We start from the raw sequence: 13,371 nt of genomic DNA, 5'->3' as shown, positions 1-13,371 counted from the left end.
ACTATATGTTCCGAGAAACATTGAAATATCATGGTGCCAATTAAATACTCAAATGGTTATGATTGAACTGTATTTTTGTAAGAATAATCTATGAAATAAGGCTTACAAAATAAACGTTTCAGATCGTTAAAATTCGATGTGGTGTAAGTCTCATTACCAATTCTTAATTTTTGAAAGAAATGAAATTCCTTCTCTTAAAAGATTTGTAAATAAGAATATAACTTAATTATAACTATGTTTTCGCTCTCTCTCTTTCACTTGAACTAACCGAATTTTTTTTTTTTAAATGTGAGCATGAAATACGAAGAAGCATGCATGTAATTTGCATTGAGTTGTATGGTTTTACAATTCCATCAATGTCGCACTATATCCCTACTTCTAGAAGAAGTGTAATTAACCCTATGAAAAAATATTTCCTCCAAAAAAAAAAAAAAAAAAAAAAAAAAAACCTATGAAAAATACATGAATTATCTATACATATGATCAAGGTTCTAAAAGACGTTAGACGGGGTCTAGGCGGATTTAATTAAATATATTATTGTTTGGGCCCAAAATAATATTGTTTGGGGCCAAAATAATATTGTTTGGGGCCAAAATAATATTGTTGGGCCGAGCATACGATTGGGCTCGGTCCAAAGCTATGTCAACTACTATGGGTTGCTTGATAGATTCTGGGCCAGTTAGCAGGGTCAATCGAGTCCTATCCTAAGAAGGAATAATTCAAATAAACAAAAAGGTCGAGGAAGTCCTGGTGCAACCAGGATTCCCGGACAACGAAGAATAAAGCCTCGGAAGACGGGAAAGTTCAAAATCCTAATAGGAATGGGTTTGTTCGAAGTAAAGTTGGAACGGGACAAGGACTCCCAATCCAGATAAGGGCGCGATTTGATCTCAAGGAACGGGTGCTATAAATACAAGAAATTATGCAACAAAGAAGGCCCCTTCAATTCAGCATACAATTGCCCTGTGCAAAGCCTCTCAAATACCTTCAAATTTTTTCCTTTTCTTTTTCTGCCGACACACCTTCAGTTTGGATAAACAACACTGTTGCCGCAGAATCAGCCGACCGAGAAGCACCTTCAGTTTGGATAAATAGCACTGCGTCGAGGGCGACTGGTTACCTATCTAAGTCTCGGCCGAGAAGGGTTTTCGAACCCTTGTTGGTAGAGGCCACCTTGCTAGCCTTCTCGGCGTAGTAAGGTGTTACAAATTGCGTTATTCGGCGTACTGGACGCCGAGTGATTTTATGATTGGATACTCACAAGTGAGTTTCATAGTTCGGCATTCCGACGGCCGAACTACATTCACCATCAAGACATACATCACATTCGAGTACCTGTGTCCATATAGTTTGGTGTCGATTCGACGTGCCTATACTCTTACGAATATAATCACAGTGACCGAATCGGGCGCTGACGATTTGTGAACTTCGCAGAATTAGTAGCCTTGTCTTCAAGCTCTAGAACCCAAAGACCGAGGGTGTTCCTTCCTTGGTCGCAGTAGCAAGATAAAGAAGTCAACAACACGCTCAACGCGACATCAACGAATTTTACTCCTCGGCCGAGCTCGGCCGACAAGTTGGCACGCCCCGCATTCAACCGAATGCGTAGTTAGCTTATTAGTTACTCGGCATGCGCGCCATATAGGTTTTGTAATTTTTAGAGTCAACATTTTGGCACGCCCAGTAGGACCATTGTGCTAAACCTTCGAAGTTCATGACCATTAAGACACGATCTGTAAAGAAGAAAACAATCATAGGAAAGTCAACAGCTGACTTACCAGTGCAAGGCCTTGGGCAGGATTTGCACCCGGCAAAAAATCTTAGCATTGTTGCGCCGCCCGAGGACACAAGCGCGACACGCCGAGAGAATGAAATCTATCTCGGCGGACAACCTCGCAACTCAGAAATCCCTAACCAAACAGCAGGCATATTCGTTGAAGGAATAGTGGAAGATTGCGACGACGATGGTGGGGAGGGTTTTGATCCACCAACTAGGTCGTTTCTTTGGAGACGACTCGATGAACAGTATCGCCAGGTCGAGCAGTCGATTGGTCAAAAGATGAATGATTTACTAGACGCAATCCGAAGTAACAACGACACACAGACCATGATGCTTGAACTGTTGGTTAGTAAAGCCTTTGAAGATGGCCAGGTCGGCCAGCCTCGGCTGCTTTCTACGAATGTTCCAGTACAAGCCGAGAAAGGGTTCGCCCGGCCACAACCAATCACCTTAGATAAAAGAGCTGGACCGGGCAATAGATCCGATGGACCAAGCCAGGGAGAAGAAGCCGCTTCCGTAAACATGACTGAGGTCCAGAGAATGATTGACTCGGCCCTAAAGAAGGGACCAAAGTTTCCAAAATTCATCCATCCATACCCGGCTTATATAGAAAGGTTTGAATACCCGCGAGGTTTCAAGATCCCTGATTTCAGTCTTTTCGCCGGGGAATCGTCTTTATCCTCATTAGAACATGTGGCTCGGTTCACAGCGCAGTGTGGAGACGTCAATAGCGACTTCTATAAATTACGGCTGTTTAATTTTTCACTGACAGGCTCAGCTTTCGCTTGGTACATTAATCTCTCACCCAACTCCGTGCAGAGTTGGGAAGAATTAGTCGAGAAATTCCATGAACAATTCTATCGACTGGGGATGGAAATGTCTGTATCATCATTGGCCAGGATGGCTCAAGCGTCCGACGAATTTCTAATGGAATACCTAACAAGGTTTAAGTCGGCCAGGAATTGGTGCCGAGTACCTCTCCCCGAAGTGGAATTCGTCAGGATCGCCCTCAACGGATTGGACGTGGAATACAAAAAGAAGTTTCTGGGGGCAAATATTCGAGATATGTACGAACTTGCTCAACACGTTGAGCAGTATGATTATTTGCTCCGAGAAGAAAATATATCAAAGTTACCATCCCGATGAACGTTGTATAAGAATCCCACGGTTAGCTATGCATTGGCCGAAAACGAGGACCCTCAATATGCTAGTGTGGATACGGCCGAGATAGTAATAGATAAACCTTATGTCTGCAAGGCTTTAGCTCAAGTGAGTTCCAAAGACACCAAGACCCGTTCGGCTGCCGAGGAAATGAGTAAATCATCGAAAGTATACACTTTCGATATCACCAAAGTCGATGCAATTTTCGATCAATTATTGGCAGCAAAAATCATCAAGCTTCGACCGGGGCACACTATCCCTAAGGCCGACGAATTGAAGGGCAAGATATACTGCAAGTATCATAATTCTAATAAGCATGCAACCAATAATTGTGTTGTATTCCGAGACACAATTCAAAGTTGGATTGAGAAAGGAAAGTTGAAATTCCCGGAGAAACAGATGGCAGTCGACGTCAATCCTTTCCCTTCAACAACAATTGGTATGGTGGATGCTCATCTTCCTAAAAACAAAGGAAAAGGGAAGGCCGAATACGTACCGGTGCAGCATATCCGTAAACGGAATGGTCAAACAAGACTAAAGATTGATTTATTTTCAAATGCACCACCTACGGAACGCTCGGGGCCACCCATCGATGAGCCTATGACGGGGTCGAGTTCCGAGGAAACTCACGAATCAAGGGTTTTATGCGACCATTGTAAAACACCAGTCGAACCTGGGAAGAAGACATCTTCGACACCATTTACGATCCCTACGACATCGCCAAGGGGACTTGGTAATGGTCCACGACGCCAAGTGTTTGAGAGACTTAGCCCACAGGTACGACCAAAAGACCAGGCCCCGGTCAGGCAGCGTCTTGACTTCGACGTACCTTTCTATAACGAGGATTATTACTCGTGCAATACCAGTAGTTCGGGCTCACCAGCCGATCAAAAAACTTTCAAACCACCCAGGACATCGGATCAACGCTGGTACAGTTACAATTCTCCGACTGGCCTATATACGGCATTGTCTAAATCTCAAAAACGTCGTCGCCAAAGGATAGATTGCATGGCTCGACGACGAGAAGAGCAGGCCAGCCCTGCCAACCGGTGGCAACCAAAAAAGGCCGTGGAAAGCATTAGTGAAAGGCCAACCCCGACTATGATGACCGAGTTACTCGAATGGAGAAAAGTAGCGGCTCCTGACTTTGAGACCACTATTGAAGAGTCTGAGAAACGTATCAAGCTTCTTCTCCGGCCTGGGGAGACGAGAGCTCATCTCGAGTATTTTAGACAAGAGGTCGAAAGGAAACTTTCTCCGTTACCACCGCGCGAGCCGTTCATCAAAATACGACGCAATCTACACCTTCCATTCCTCGGTGACTCCTTGGAGTACATGCGAGAGTTTCATAAGAAATATTCCGCCAATGACTTGTATGGACTACCTAAGGCATGTCAGGAAGCCCTCGACCTAGCACTAACTTGCCCTGATGCCGAGTAAATTATTCAGAAAACTTCCGACCCAGCGATAAAAGCTAGATTCCAACATATACAGGAGGCTCGAGTCCTTCGTTTTGAGGTCGATCCTTACACGGATATTGACACTACCGAATTACCCTTTTCACTTGAAGACCTTCAGCATTTGCGATATCATTTTGAAGTTTTCTTGGCTGTATCTCTCTTCGGCCTCACAGCCGACAAGGAAAAAAGGATAGCACGGTTGGATACATATCTAGACACGAGGAACACCCGTATCGCCTATGAAGAACGAGCTCGTATAACGCAGGACCAAAATAAATCTTCTGCAGTAAACATAGTCGAGGAAAACAGCCAACATAAGCTAGACTCGGTCAACACGCCACAGATGCCGGTTCACACCGAGGCACTCCAAAGTTCGATTGAGGATGCTCCGCCGACTGATACTATGGTTACTTTTGCGGAAAACGACGACCACGATCTGATGGGTCCCTCGGTCCTCGAACATATGGAGATCAGTATGGGCAGCTTCATCGGCGACAAGTCTCAGACCAAATGAGTGCTCCCGTTGGAAGTCAGCATTGCCGATCGTCACCACATGACGACATTCTTTATAATTGACTTCAAGACCGACTATAACGCATTACTTCACCGCGATTGGATCCACCAAACTAGTTGCATTCCTTCATCACTATACCAAGTCCTCGTCTTTTGGGATGGCAAATTAGTCGTAGTACACCCAGCCGATAATCAACCATTTGAAACCAACATGATTCAGGCTCGCTATTACGATGATCACGTCGGCTATATCACCCTCCAAGGCCTTAACGAGGATGGGCGGCTGACGAGAATTTCGGTACAGAGAGTTATTGAGGTCGGCGCCCAGACTGTCCAACAGGATTCGGCGAGACTTGGCTTGGCAGATTTACTCACCAATGCCAATGATTGATACCACCAAGCAAGAAAGGCGTCAGGCCGCGGTTTCATCGACAATGGAACATCTACTGGCCCATTGGTACGCCATTACCCATTACCAAGCAACTAAATTCCGGCATCAATTTAATCGAATTTTTGGCCGAAGAGGATAACGGCCCCGTTCTATCTTTTGATAAAGTTCAGGCCCCACCAGCCGAACTCGAAGACAATCGGCCCCAGGTTAAGGACCCATTAGAGGAAGTCAATGTGGGCACGGCCGATGATCCTCGAACATTGTTTATCAGCGCGTTACTCCCACCGTCCATGAAGGTCGTACTCCGTAAATTACTCCAAGAATTTAGAGATTGCTTCGCGTGGAACTATCATGAAATGCCAGGCCTTGATCGAAACCTTGTAGAGCATGAGCTACGCATCAAGGACGGGTGTAAGCCTTTTCGACAACCCTCACGCCGATTTTCGACCGAAGTACAACTTGGCATCAAAGACGAATTAGTTCAGCTTCTAAAAGCTTGGTTTATTATGACCGCTCGGTACGTCGAATGGTTGGCCAATATCGTCCCGATGGAGCCCTTCGCATTTGTATCGATTTCCGTAATTTAAATCTGGCCACTCCCAAGGATGAATATACAATGCCAATCTCAGACTTGCTAATTGATGCTGCAGCTAATCATGAATTGCTATCTTTCATGGACGGCCATGCCGGTTACAACCAGATCTTCATCGCCGAAGCCGACGTCCATAAGACGGCTTTCCGCTGCCCTGGGGCATTCGGTACTTACGAATGGGTACCATGCCAAATTCATGGACCCGTGCAGAGAGCCGCGGCCGAATTACTCCACTCGGTTACTAAACCATGGCTGTTCAGGGGATGGGCAATGGACTTAATTGGTAAAATCACGCCATCGTCGGGGGCTGCAAAACACGCGTGGATAATAGTAGCAACTGACTATTTCACTAAGTGGGTCGAGGCAAGATCATACGCCGAATTAACGGCCAAAGAGGTATGCAATTTCGTAGAGGAAAATATTGTGACCAGATTCAATGTGCCAGAAACGATCATAACTGACAATGGCACCATATTCACGACCGATAGGTTTAAGGAATACGCGGCAAGTCTGAATATCCGACTTGAGCAATCTACACCGTACTACCCTCAGGCAAACGGGCAGGCTGAGGCAAGCAATAAAGTGTTGATCGGCATCCTCAAAAAAACGGTAAGAGAAAGGCCTGGGCTGTGGCATTTAAAGTTAAATGAAGCATTATGGGCATACCGAACTTCACCCCGGTCGGCCACTGGAACTACTCCTTATGTGTTAACTTATGGACACGACGCTATGTTACCAGTCGAGTTGAGTATAAACTCATTACGAGTAATCGAGCAGAGTAGTTTGTTCAGTGTCGAATATAGTCAAGCGATGTGACAAGAATTAGAAGACTTAGAAGAAAATCGGATCGACGTGGGTAACTTATTAATAGCACAGAAGAAAATTGCCGAGGGAGCGTATAACCAGCGCGTAAGACAGAAAACGTTCGGCGAAGGAGAATTAGTGTGGCAAACGGTGTTGCCCGTTGGGATTAAAGACCCCAGGTTTGGTAAATGGTCGCTGAATTGGGAAGGGCTATTCATTGTTCACAAAGTTCTCGGCAAGGAGGCATATCATCTCAGAGATCGGATCGATTTAATTCACAAATTGCCAATTAATGGAAAATTTTTTAAAAAGTACTATCTAGTCACATGGGAAATGCAAGAGTAAAAGACCATTGTATTAATAACAAAAGTGAGCAGATACAAAGATAATTTTCTAGGGGGTCGAGGGGAAGAAAGTCTCGAGGGCAGCTTTTAACTCCAGCCACTTCACTTCGCTCAAAATTATCTCAGCTTGCCTCGTCTTCTTGTTGAACTGCAGTTACTGGATGTGCCGCACGCCGGCAGCGAAGGCCGTAAGCCGAGCTCTGTTGGCCTCAAAATCCCTCTCGAGCTCTAAAGCAGTAGCAGACCTTTGCCATTGAAGCTCAGCAATTTGACTCTGGAGGTCGGAGATCTGACGATCAAATTCGATCAGCTGCGCTTTCTTAGCCTTGATCACCTCCACCTCCGCTCGGCCAGCCTCATGCGCGACCTTAGCCGCCTTCAAGTCGTCCTCGGCCCGAAGAGCTCATTCAAAAATGGTGAAGTGTTGCCGAGTTCACTCCAAAAGGTCAGTGAGAAGGGAGATATTCTCCGTGCTCAGGTAACCGCCGCTGGCAAGGTCATTTAAGCACTCCCCAACGGAGTCAAGACCCTTGCATTGGAGAACTTGGGAGGCAGAGAGGGACAGAAGTTCGTGCAGCTTCACGAAGGCTTGGGCCTCGGGCACGATCCCTACTGGTTTGGCAGGAGCAGCAGAGGAGCCGGCCTCACCAGTCGTACTCTGAAGGAGAGCGTCGAGCTCTACTTCCCACGAAGGTTATACATAGAGGAAAATTTGTGAAGGAAAATAAGACGTGGTATTGGAATACACAACAAAGGGATTGTTTTTAGACCTACCGGGAGGAGACTTCGGCCATGCCCTCGGGGTCATTGCTCGAACCCAGGGAACTTAATGGTCGAGCCCAGTACCTTAGACCGCTTCTCAATTCACGCGGCCAATGGAAGTTATCTACATTTGATGGCCACGACGCTGGCCAAGAAATATAGACAACACCTGTCGGCGCATAAAATTGTCGGTGAAATGAACGTTCGAGCACCTGACATTTAATAGTTCTTTAAGAACATGTGTCATGATAAAATCAACACAAAGGAAATAAGACTTACAAAGGCCGAGGAGACTTCTTGAGGAGGAATAGGAAGGTTTTCATCCTGCGGATGGAGCGGCATTTCCTTCGTCGCCTCAGGATCGACCAGGGGCCTCTTTCCACGATCCGTTGTTGGAGGATGCGGTTGAACGGCTGCCTCGACCACCGGAGGAGAATGAACGGGAGGTGAGTTGGCTGGTCGAGGGCGACGCTCCAGCGGGACCTCGTCACTCTCGTCGCTCTCGACGTCCTGAGAAAACCTTTGTTACGACTAGAAGGCTAAATAAACAAAAGGATGGCAGTAGAATTATACCTCTTCCAGAATGACCGTCGGTCGCTGGATGGAGGGTGCCTCAACAGGTGCGGTCGTCTTCCCCACGGCAAGCGCCATGACCGGCTCCGAAGCTAGAGCTGATACGACGGTCGGATCGGCCGTAGCCTCAGTCAGAGAGACGGCTGGAGGAAGGGGGTTTGCCGAATCTGAGGCAATTGGGACAGAAGGAGAGCCGGCAGATGCAGTTGTCCCTGTGGTGTCACTAGGAACAACGTGAATCTCCCGGTCGCTTTTCTTCGCCAACTTCTTAACGTGTTTGGAAGGACGAGGAGCGTCATTCTCCTGCTCGGCTTCTCGATGAGGGCGTTTGGCGGATACTGTTCGCTCGGTGGCAATGGTCCTCTTCGTGGGAACCAATTTTTTCGCCCTCACCACCGCGGCGACCGCTTTCAACTTCCTCGACACACGACCCCCTGAAAAAGCAAAGTAATTAATAACAGGGGGCAAGTAATTGAAGTACAAAGATCGAAAAGACAATATACCTTGGGTCGACTCCTTGGGTTGGGCCACAGGAGCTAGTTTGGGTCGGTCGCCGAAGACTCTGCTTACCACGTCTTCGGCTGAGACGTCGAAGAAGTCGCTAGTGTACTCATCCCACCAGTCCCCGAAGGTGTCGGTACCCAGGGATTCAGGAACGGTCAGCCGAAGCTGAAATTTCTTACATTTATCCTGAAACTCCTGCTCCGTCGTCTTACATTCCCTCTCGAAGGAACCAGAAAGACGTCCTCGACTTAAGAGGGAACGAGAGGCAACCAAGGGTACAGGGCAACCTTGGAGGTAGCCAAGCTGCCGGGCGACAAAGTGGGGATGATAGACCTCCCAGTTGGCTCGGCGGGCATCGCAACCAACGGGGAGGTCGCGAGCCAATACAAATGACCCCCAATGCTGACGAAGATCAGCATCTTCGGTCTCAATCCACGAGGCTATTGGAAGCCTGATTGAGGCAGGGTACTTTCGGCGTCGGCATACCAGAAACTCGTCGTCAGAGAGGACGTCGAGATTGAAGAAGTGTTTGAGGACCTCGTCTGCCCGATGAGAAGGCGCCGGTCGAGAGGCCAGTTGAGGGCCGAGAGCTGCCGAACACTGGAAAGCAGGAACCTCGGGTCGAAGAGTGGAGAAGTAAACCTGCAACCAGAGTTGGAATACCCATAGGGGTCCGTTCTGGTGAGGGTCGATTTTGTTGATGGTCGTCTCGGCTAAGCAACGGAAGAGATTGGCAAGGATAGCCGAGCTGAGCGCCAAGGAACGACCACTAGCCAGAGCCTGGGCCACCGGCATATTCTCGACCAGGCATTTGTTTGACCTGGTACAACAAATGAATTTGTTGTACCAGTAGAAGAGGAAGGCTTCGTGTTCTCCCTTCCTAAGACTTTCCTCACCAAGTGGAGGATGAGAGTGTTATAGTTGAAGAAGTTCTTGTGGAGCTTTTGAACTTCTTCTTTTGAAGGCTTCTGATCGCCCCGACTGAGCGTCTCGACGGCCCATTCGTCGAATAGCGCCTTTAGGTCGAAAAGAGAGGAGCATCCAGAAAGGGTGGCATCGATTGGGAGACCGGATGGAGAAGTCCCAAGGATAGCCGAGATGTCAAGGACTGTGGGGCCGGGAGGGCCGAAATGAAGGATCATGGTGTTGGTGGCCAAACACCATAAACTCAGGGCCGCCATAAGCAGCTCCCTATCTATGGTAATCTCCATGGTCGAAAGCATGATGGCATCATAGATACCAAGAGCTTTCCACTCCTTGCAGAAGAATGTGCTCATTCGGTCGACCCAAGCGGCCCAGGCTGTAGTAGTTGAGGGCCAGGCCCCTTGGGACCGCGCTAAGCACCATTTCGACCAATCGAACCCCTGTAGCAGGGGTGTTAAGCACTACTCCTTAAGAAGTTTAGTGATGCACGACTACACTGCATCTTTGAATAGTGGACCCAGAATCTGGTGAGTAGTGGCCAGGTCATTTTCGAAGCGTAGCGTCTTGATAGCGCTCCGATCGATGACGTCCTTGCATTTATTGCACTCGTCAGAAAGTTTTGAAATAAATGAGGCCATTGGTAAAGAAGAGAGAATGTGGGTTTAAAAAATGAGGTTGCAGAGAGATGAACTCGAGGGCTTTGTTTAAGCAAGCAGGAATAGCAAAGGGAAGATTTCGAAATTTCTGAAGGCGTGGGATGCGAATGGTGGAAATTTGGGTATCTATAGGCTTTTCAGAAGGAAGATCAAACGTTTGGTATTCGAAGAGCACTAGTTCGAATTGGGGGGAAATTTAACCGGGAAAAGGTCCCAATCATTTCGGATATTTTGGGAACCTGCGAGGATAGGATCGAGATTTTTGAGGATCCAGGATGCACGATGCACGATTGCGTGCGGCGGCGGTTTCAATGCATTAATGAGGAAGAGACGCTTCGGTGGATGCATGTTTTCGAAGGCCATGATTGAAAATTGTTAGGATTGGCAGAGAGTCGACACGTGGCTGCACGGCGGGAGTAACAAAGATGGTGTAATCATATCTCATAAATATGCAGTGATGGTTATCAAGAAAAGCGAAGTCTAAAAAACAAAAGATGGTTCCGATTCTTCAAGGTCGAAGCCTGACCAAAGGTCGACAGTCGGTGACCTCAGAAGCGAGGGGGCAGTGTTTGGGCCCAAAATAATACTGTTGGGTCGAGCATACGGTTGGGCTCGGCCCAAAGCTATGTCAACTACTATGGGTTGCTTGATAGATTCTGGGCCAGTTAGCAGGGTCGGTCGAGTCCTATCCTAAGAAGGAATAATTCAAATAAACAAAAAGGTCGAGGAAGTCCTGGTGCAACCAGGATTCCCGGACAGCGAAGAATAAAGCCTCGGAAGAGGGGAAAGTTCAAAATCCTAATGGGAGTGGGTTTGTTCGAAGTAAAGTTGGAACGGGACAAGGACTCCCAATCCAGATAAGGGCGCGATTCGATCTCAAGGAACAGGTGCTATAAATACAAGAAATTATGCAACAAAGAAGGTCCCTTCAATTCAGCATACAATTGCCCTGCCCAAAGCCTCTCAAATACCTTGAGATTTTTTCCTTTTCTTTTTCTGCCGACACACCTTCAGTTTGGATACACAACACTGTGGAGGCACCCGGCGAACACCTTCGGTTTAGATAAACAGCATTGTTGCCGCAGAATTAGCCGACCGAGAAGCACCTTCAGTTTGGATAAACAGCACTGCGTCGAGGCCGACTGGTTACCTATCTAAGTCTCGGCCGAGAAGGGTTTTCGAACCCTTGTTGGTAAAGGTCACCTTGCTAGCCTTCTCGACGTAGTAAGGTGTTATGAATTGCGTTATTCGGCGTACTGGACGTCGAGTGATTTTGTGATTGGATACTCACAAGTGAGTTTCAGAGTTCGGCATTCTGACGGCCGAACTACATTCACCATCAAGACATACATCACATTTGAGTACCTGTGTCCGTATAGTTTGGTGTCGATTCGACGTGCCTATACTCTTACGAATAATCACAGTGACCGAATCGGGCTTTCACGATTTGTGAACTTCGCAGAATTAGTAGCCTTGTCTTCAGGCTCTAGAACCCAAAGACCGAGGGTGTTCCTTCCTCGGTCGCAGTCGCAAGATAAAGAAGTCAACAACGCGCTCAACGCGACATCAACAAATTTTACTCCTCGGCCGAGCTCGGTCGACGAGTTGGCACGCCCCGCATTCAACCGAAGGACGTAGTTAGCTTATTAGTTACTCGGCCTGCGCGCCACGTAGGTTTTGTAATTTTTAGAGTCAACAATTATATTTCATGTAAATAAGTGTTTGTTTATACTTAAATTATATACAATTTCATTATAAACTACAAAATATAATGACATATATATGAGCTATTGGAACATAATGAAAACACAGGAAACATGCATATAATGTGTGTTCATTTAAGTATTCAATAAGTTTCTTACAATTTATTAAAAAAAAAAAATGCAAAATGAAAGTTATCTCTAAGTGAGTTGAAACCTAGGCGGGTCTTGACAGGCTAGGCAGTCTAGGCGGGCACCTCAGTAGGTCTAGGCGTCATTTCTTAATTTTTAAACACCTAGGCATTAATCGGGGCAGTGACCAGTTGCCTAGCATCTAGGTGGGAATTTTTAGAACAATGCATATGATTATTCTTTATATAATGTTCATGGACTATTTTATTTGAGAGAAAGAGAGAGTTGCAGAAAAGGGGGAAGAGAGAAAAGGATTTGAGGAATTTTCTATGTTTCAGTTCTTGTGTCTTTATTTATAGTAAACCGATGATGATTCTTTACCTTACAAGTTATACAATCTTAAAAGAAAATGATCTTCTAGTATCCCAATTACAATTTACTAATAATTTTAAAAATCACACATGTGCTAGAGGTATGTTCATAACATATAAATGTATATATGTAAAGGATGTGAATATTATTTATAAAAAATGTTTTATTTATTCATTATAATTTATACCCATGGTTTAATTATTACGTGTAACCACTATAATTAATGATCTTGTTGGCCGGTTGGGTAAAGAAACTAAAGATCACACCAAAAAAACATTCGCCAAAAAAAACATTCCCATGGTTTAATTATTACGTGTAACCACTATAATTAATGATCTTGTTGGCCGGTTGGGTAAAGAAACTAAAGATCACACCAAAAAAACGTTCGCCAAAAAAAACATTAATACCATAAAAAGAGCGCCAAAAAAAATTAGGGGGGAGAAGAGCTACGTGGTTCACCAACGAGTGAGAAATTATTGAGATTACCAAGGCATCAATTGTCACGTGTACCCATGATGTGTAGACTGTTGTAAAAAGAAGGAGGGAAACCATGGTAATTTGCCCCAATTAATTCCACCATTTTTCCATTTGGCAAACATTCAATGCCGCCCCGCGGTCCACAATTAAAAGTTCGTTGGGGTGTTTGCAGTTGCATTCCCCTATCAAGCATTATATATACACAAAAGTTCGTTGGGGTGTTTG

Source organism: Pyrus communis, chromosome 16 (assembly GCF_041283825.1).
Source record: "Pyrus communis isolate YQ-2024b chromosome 16, ASM4128382v1, whole genome shotgun sequence".
NCBI classification, from domain to species: domain Eukaryota; kingdom Viridiplantae; phylum Streptophyta; class Magnoliopsida; order Rosales; family Rosaceae; genus Pyrus; species Pyrus communis.
Note: the sequence above shows the minus strand (reverse complement) of the source record.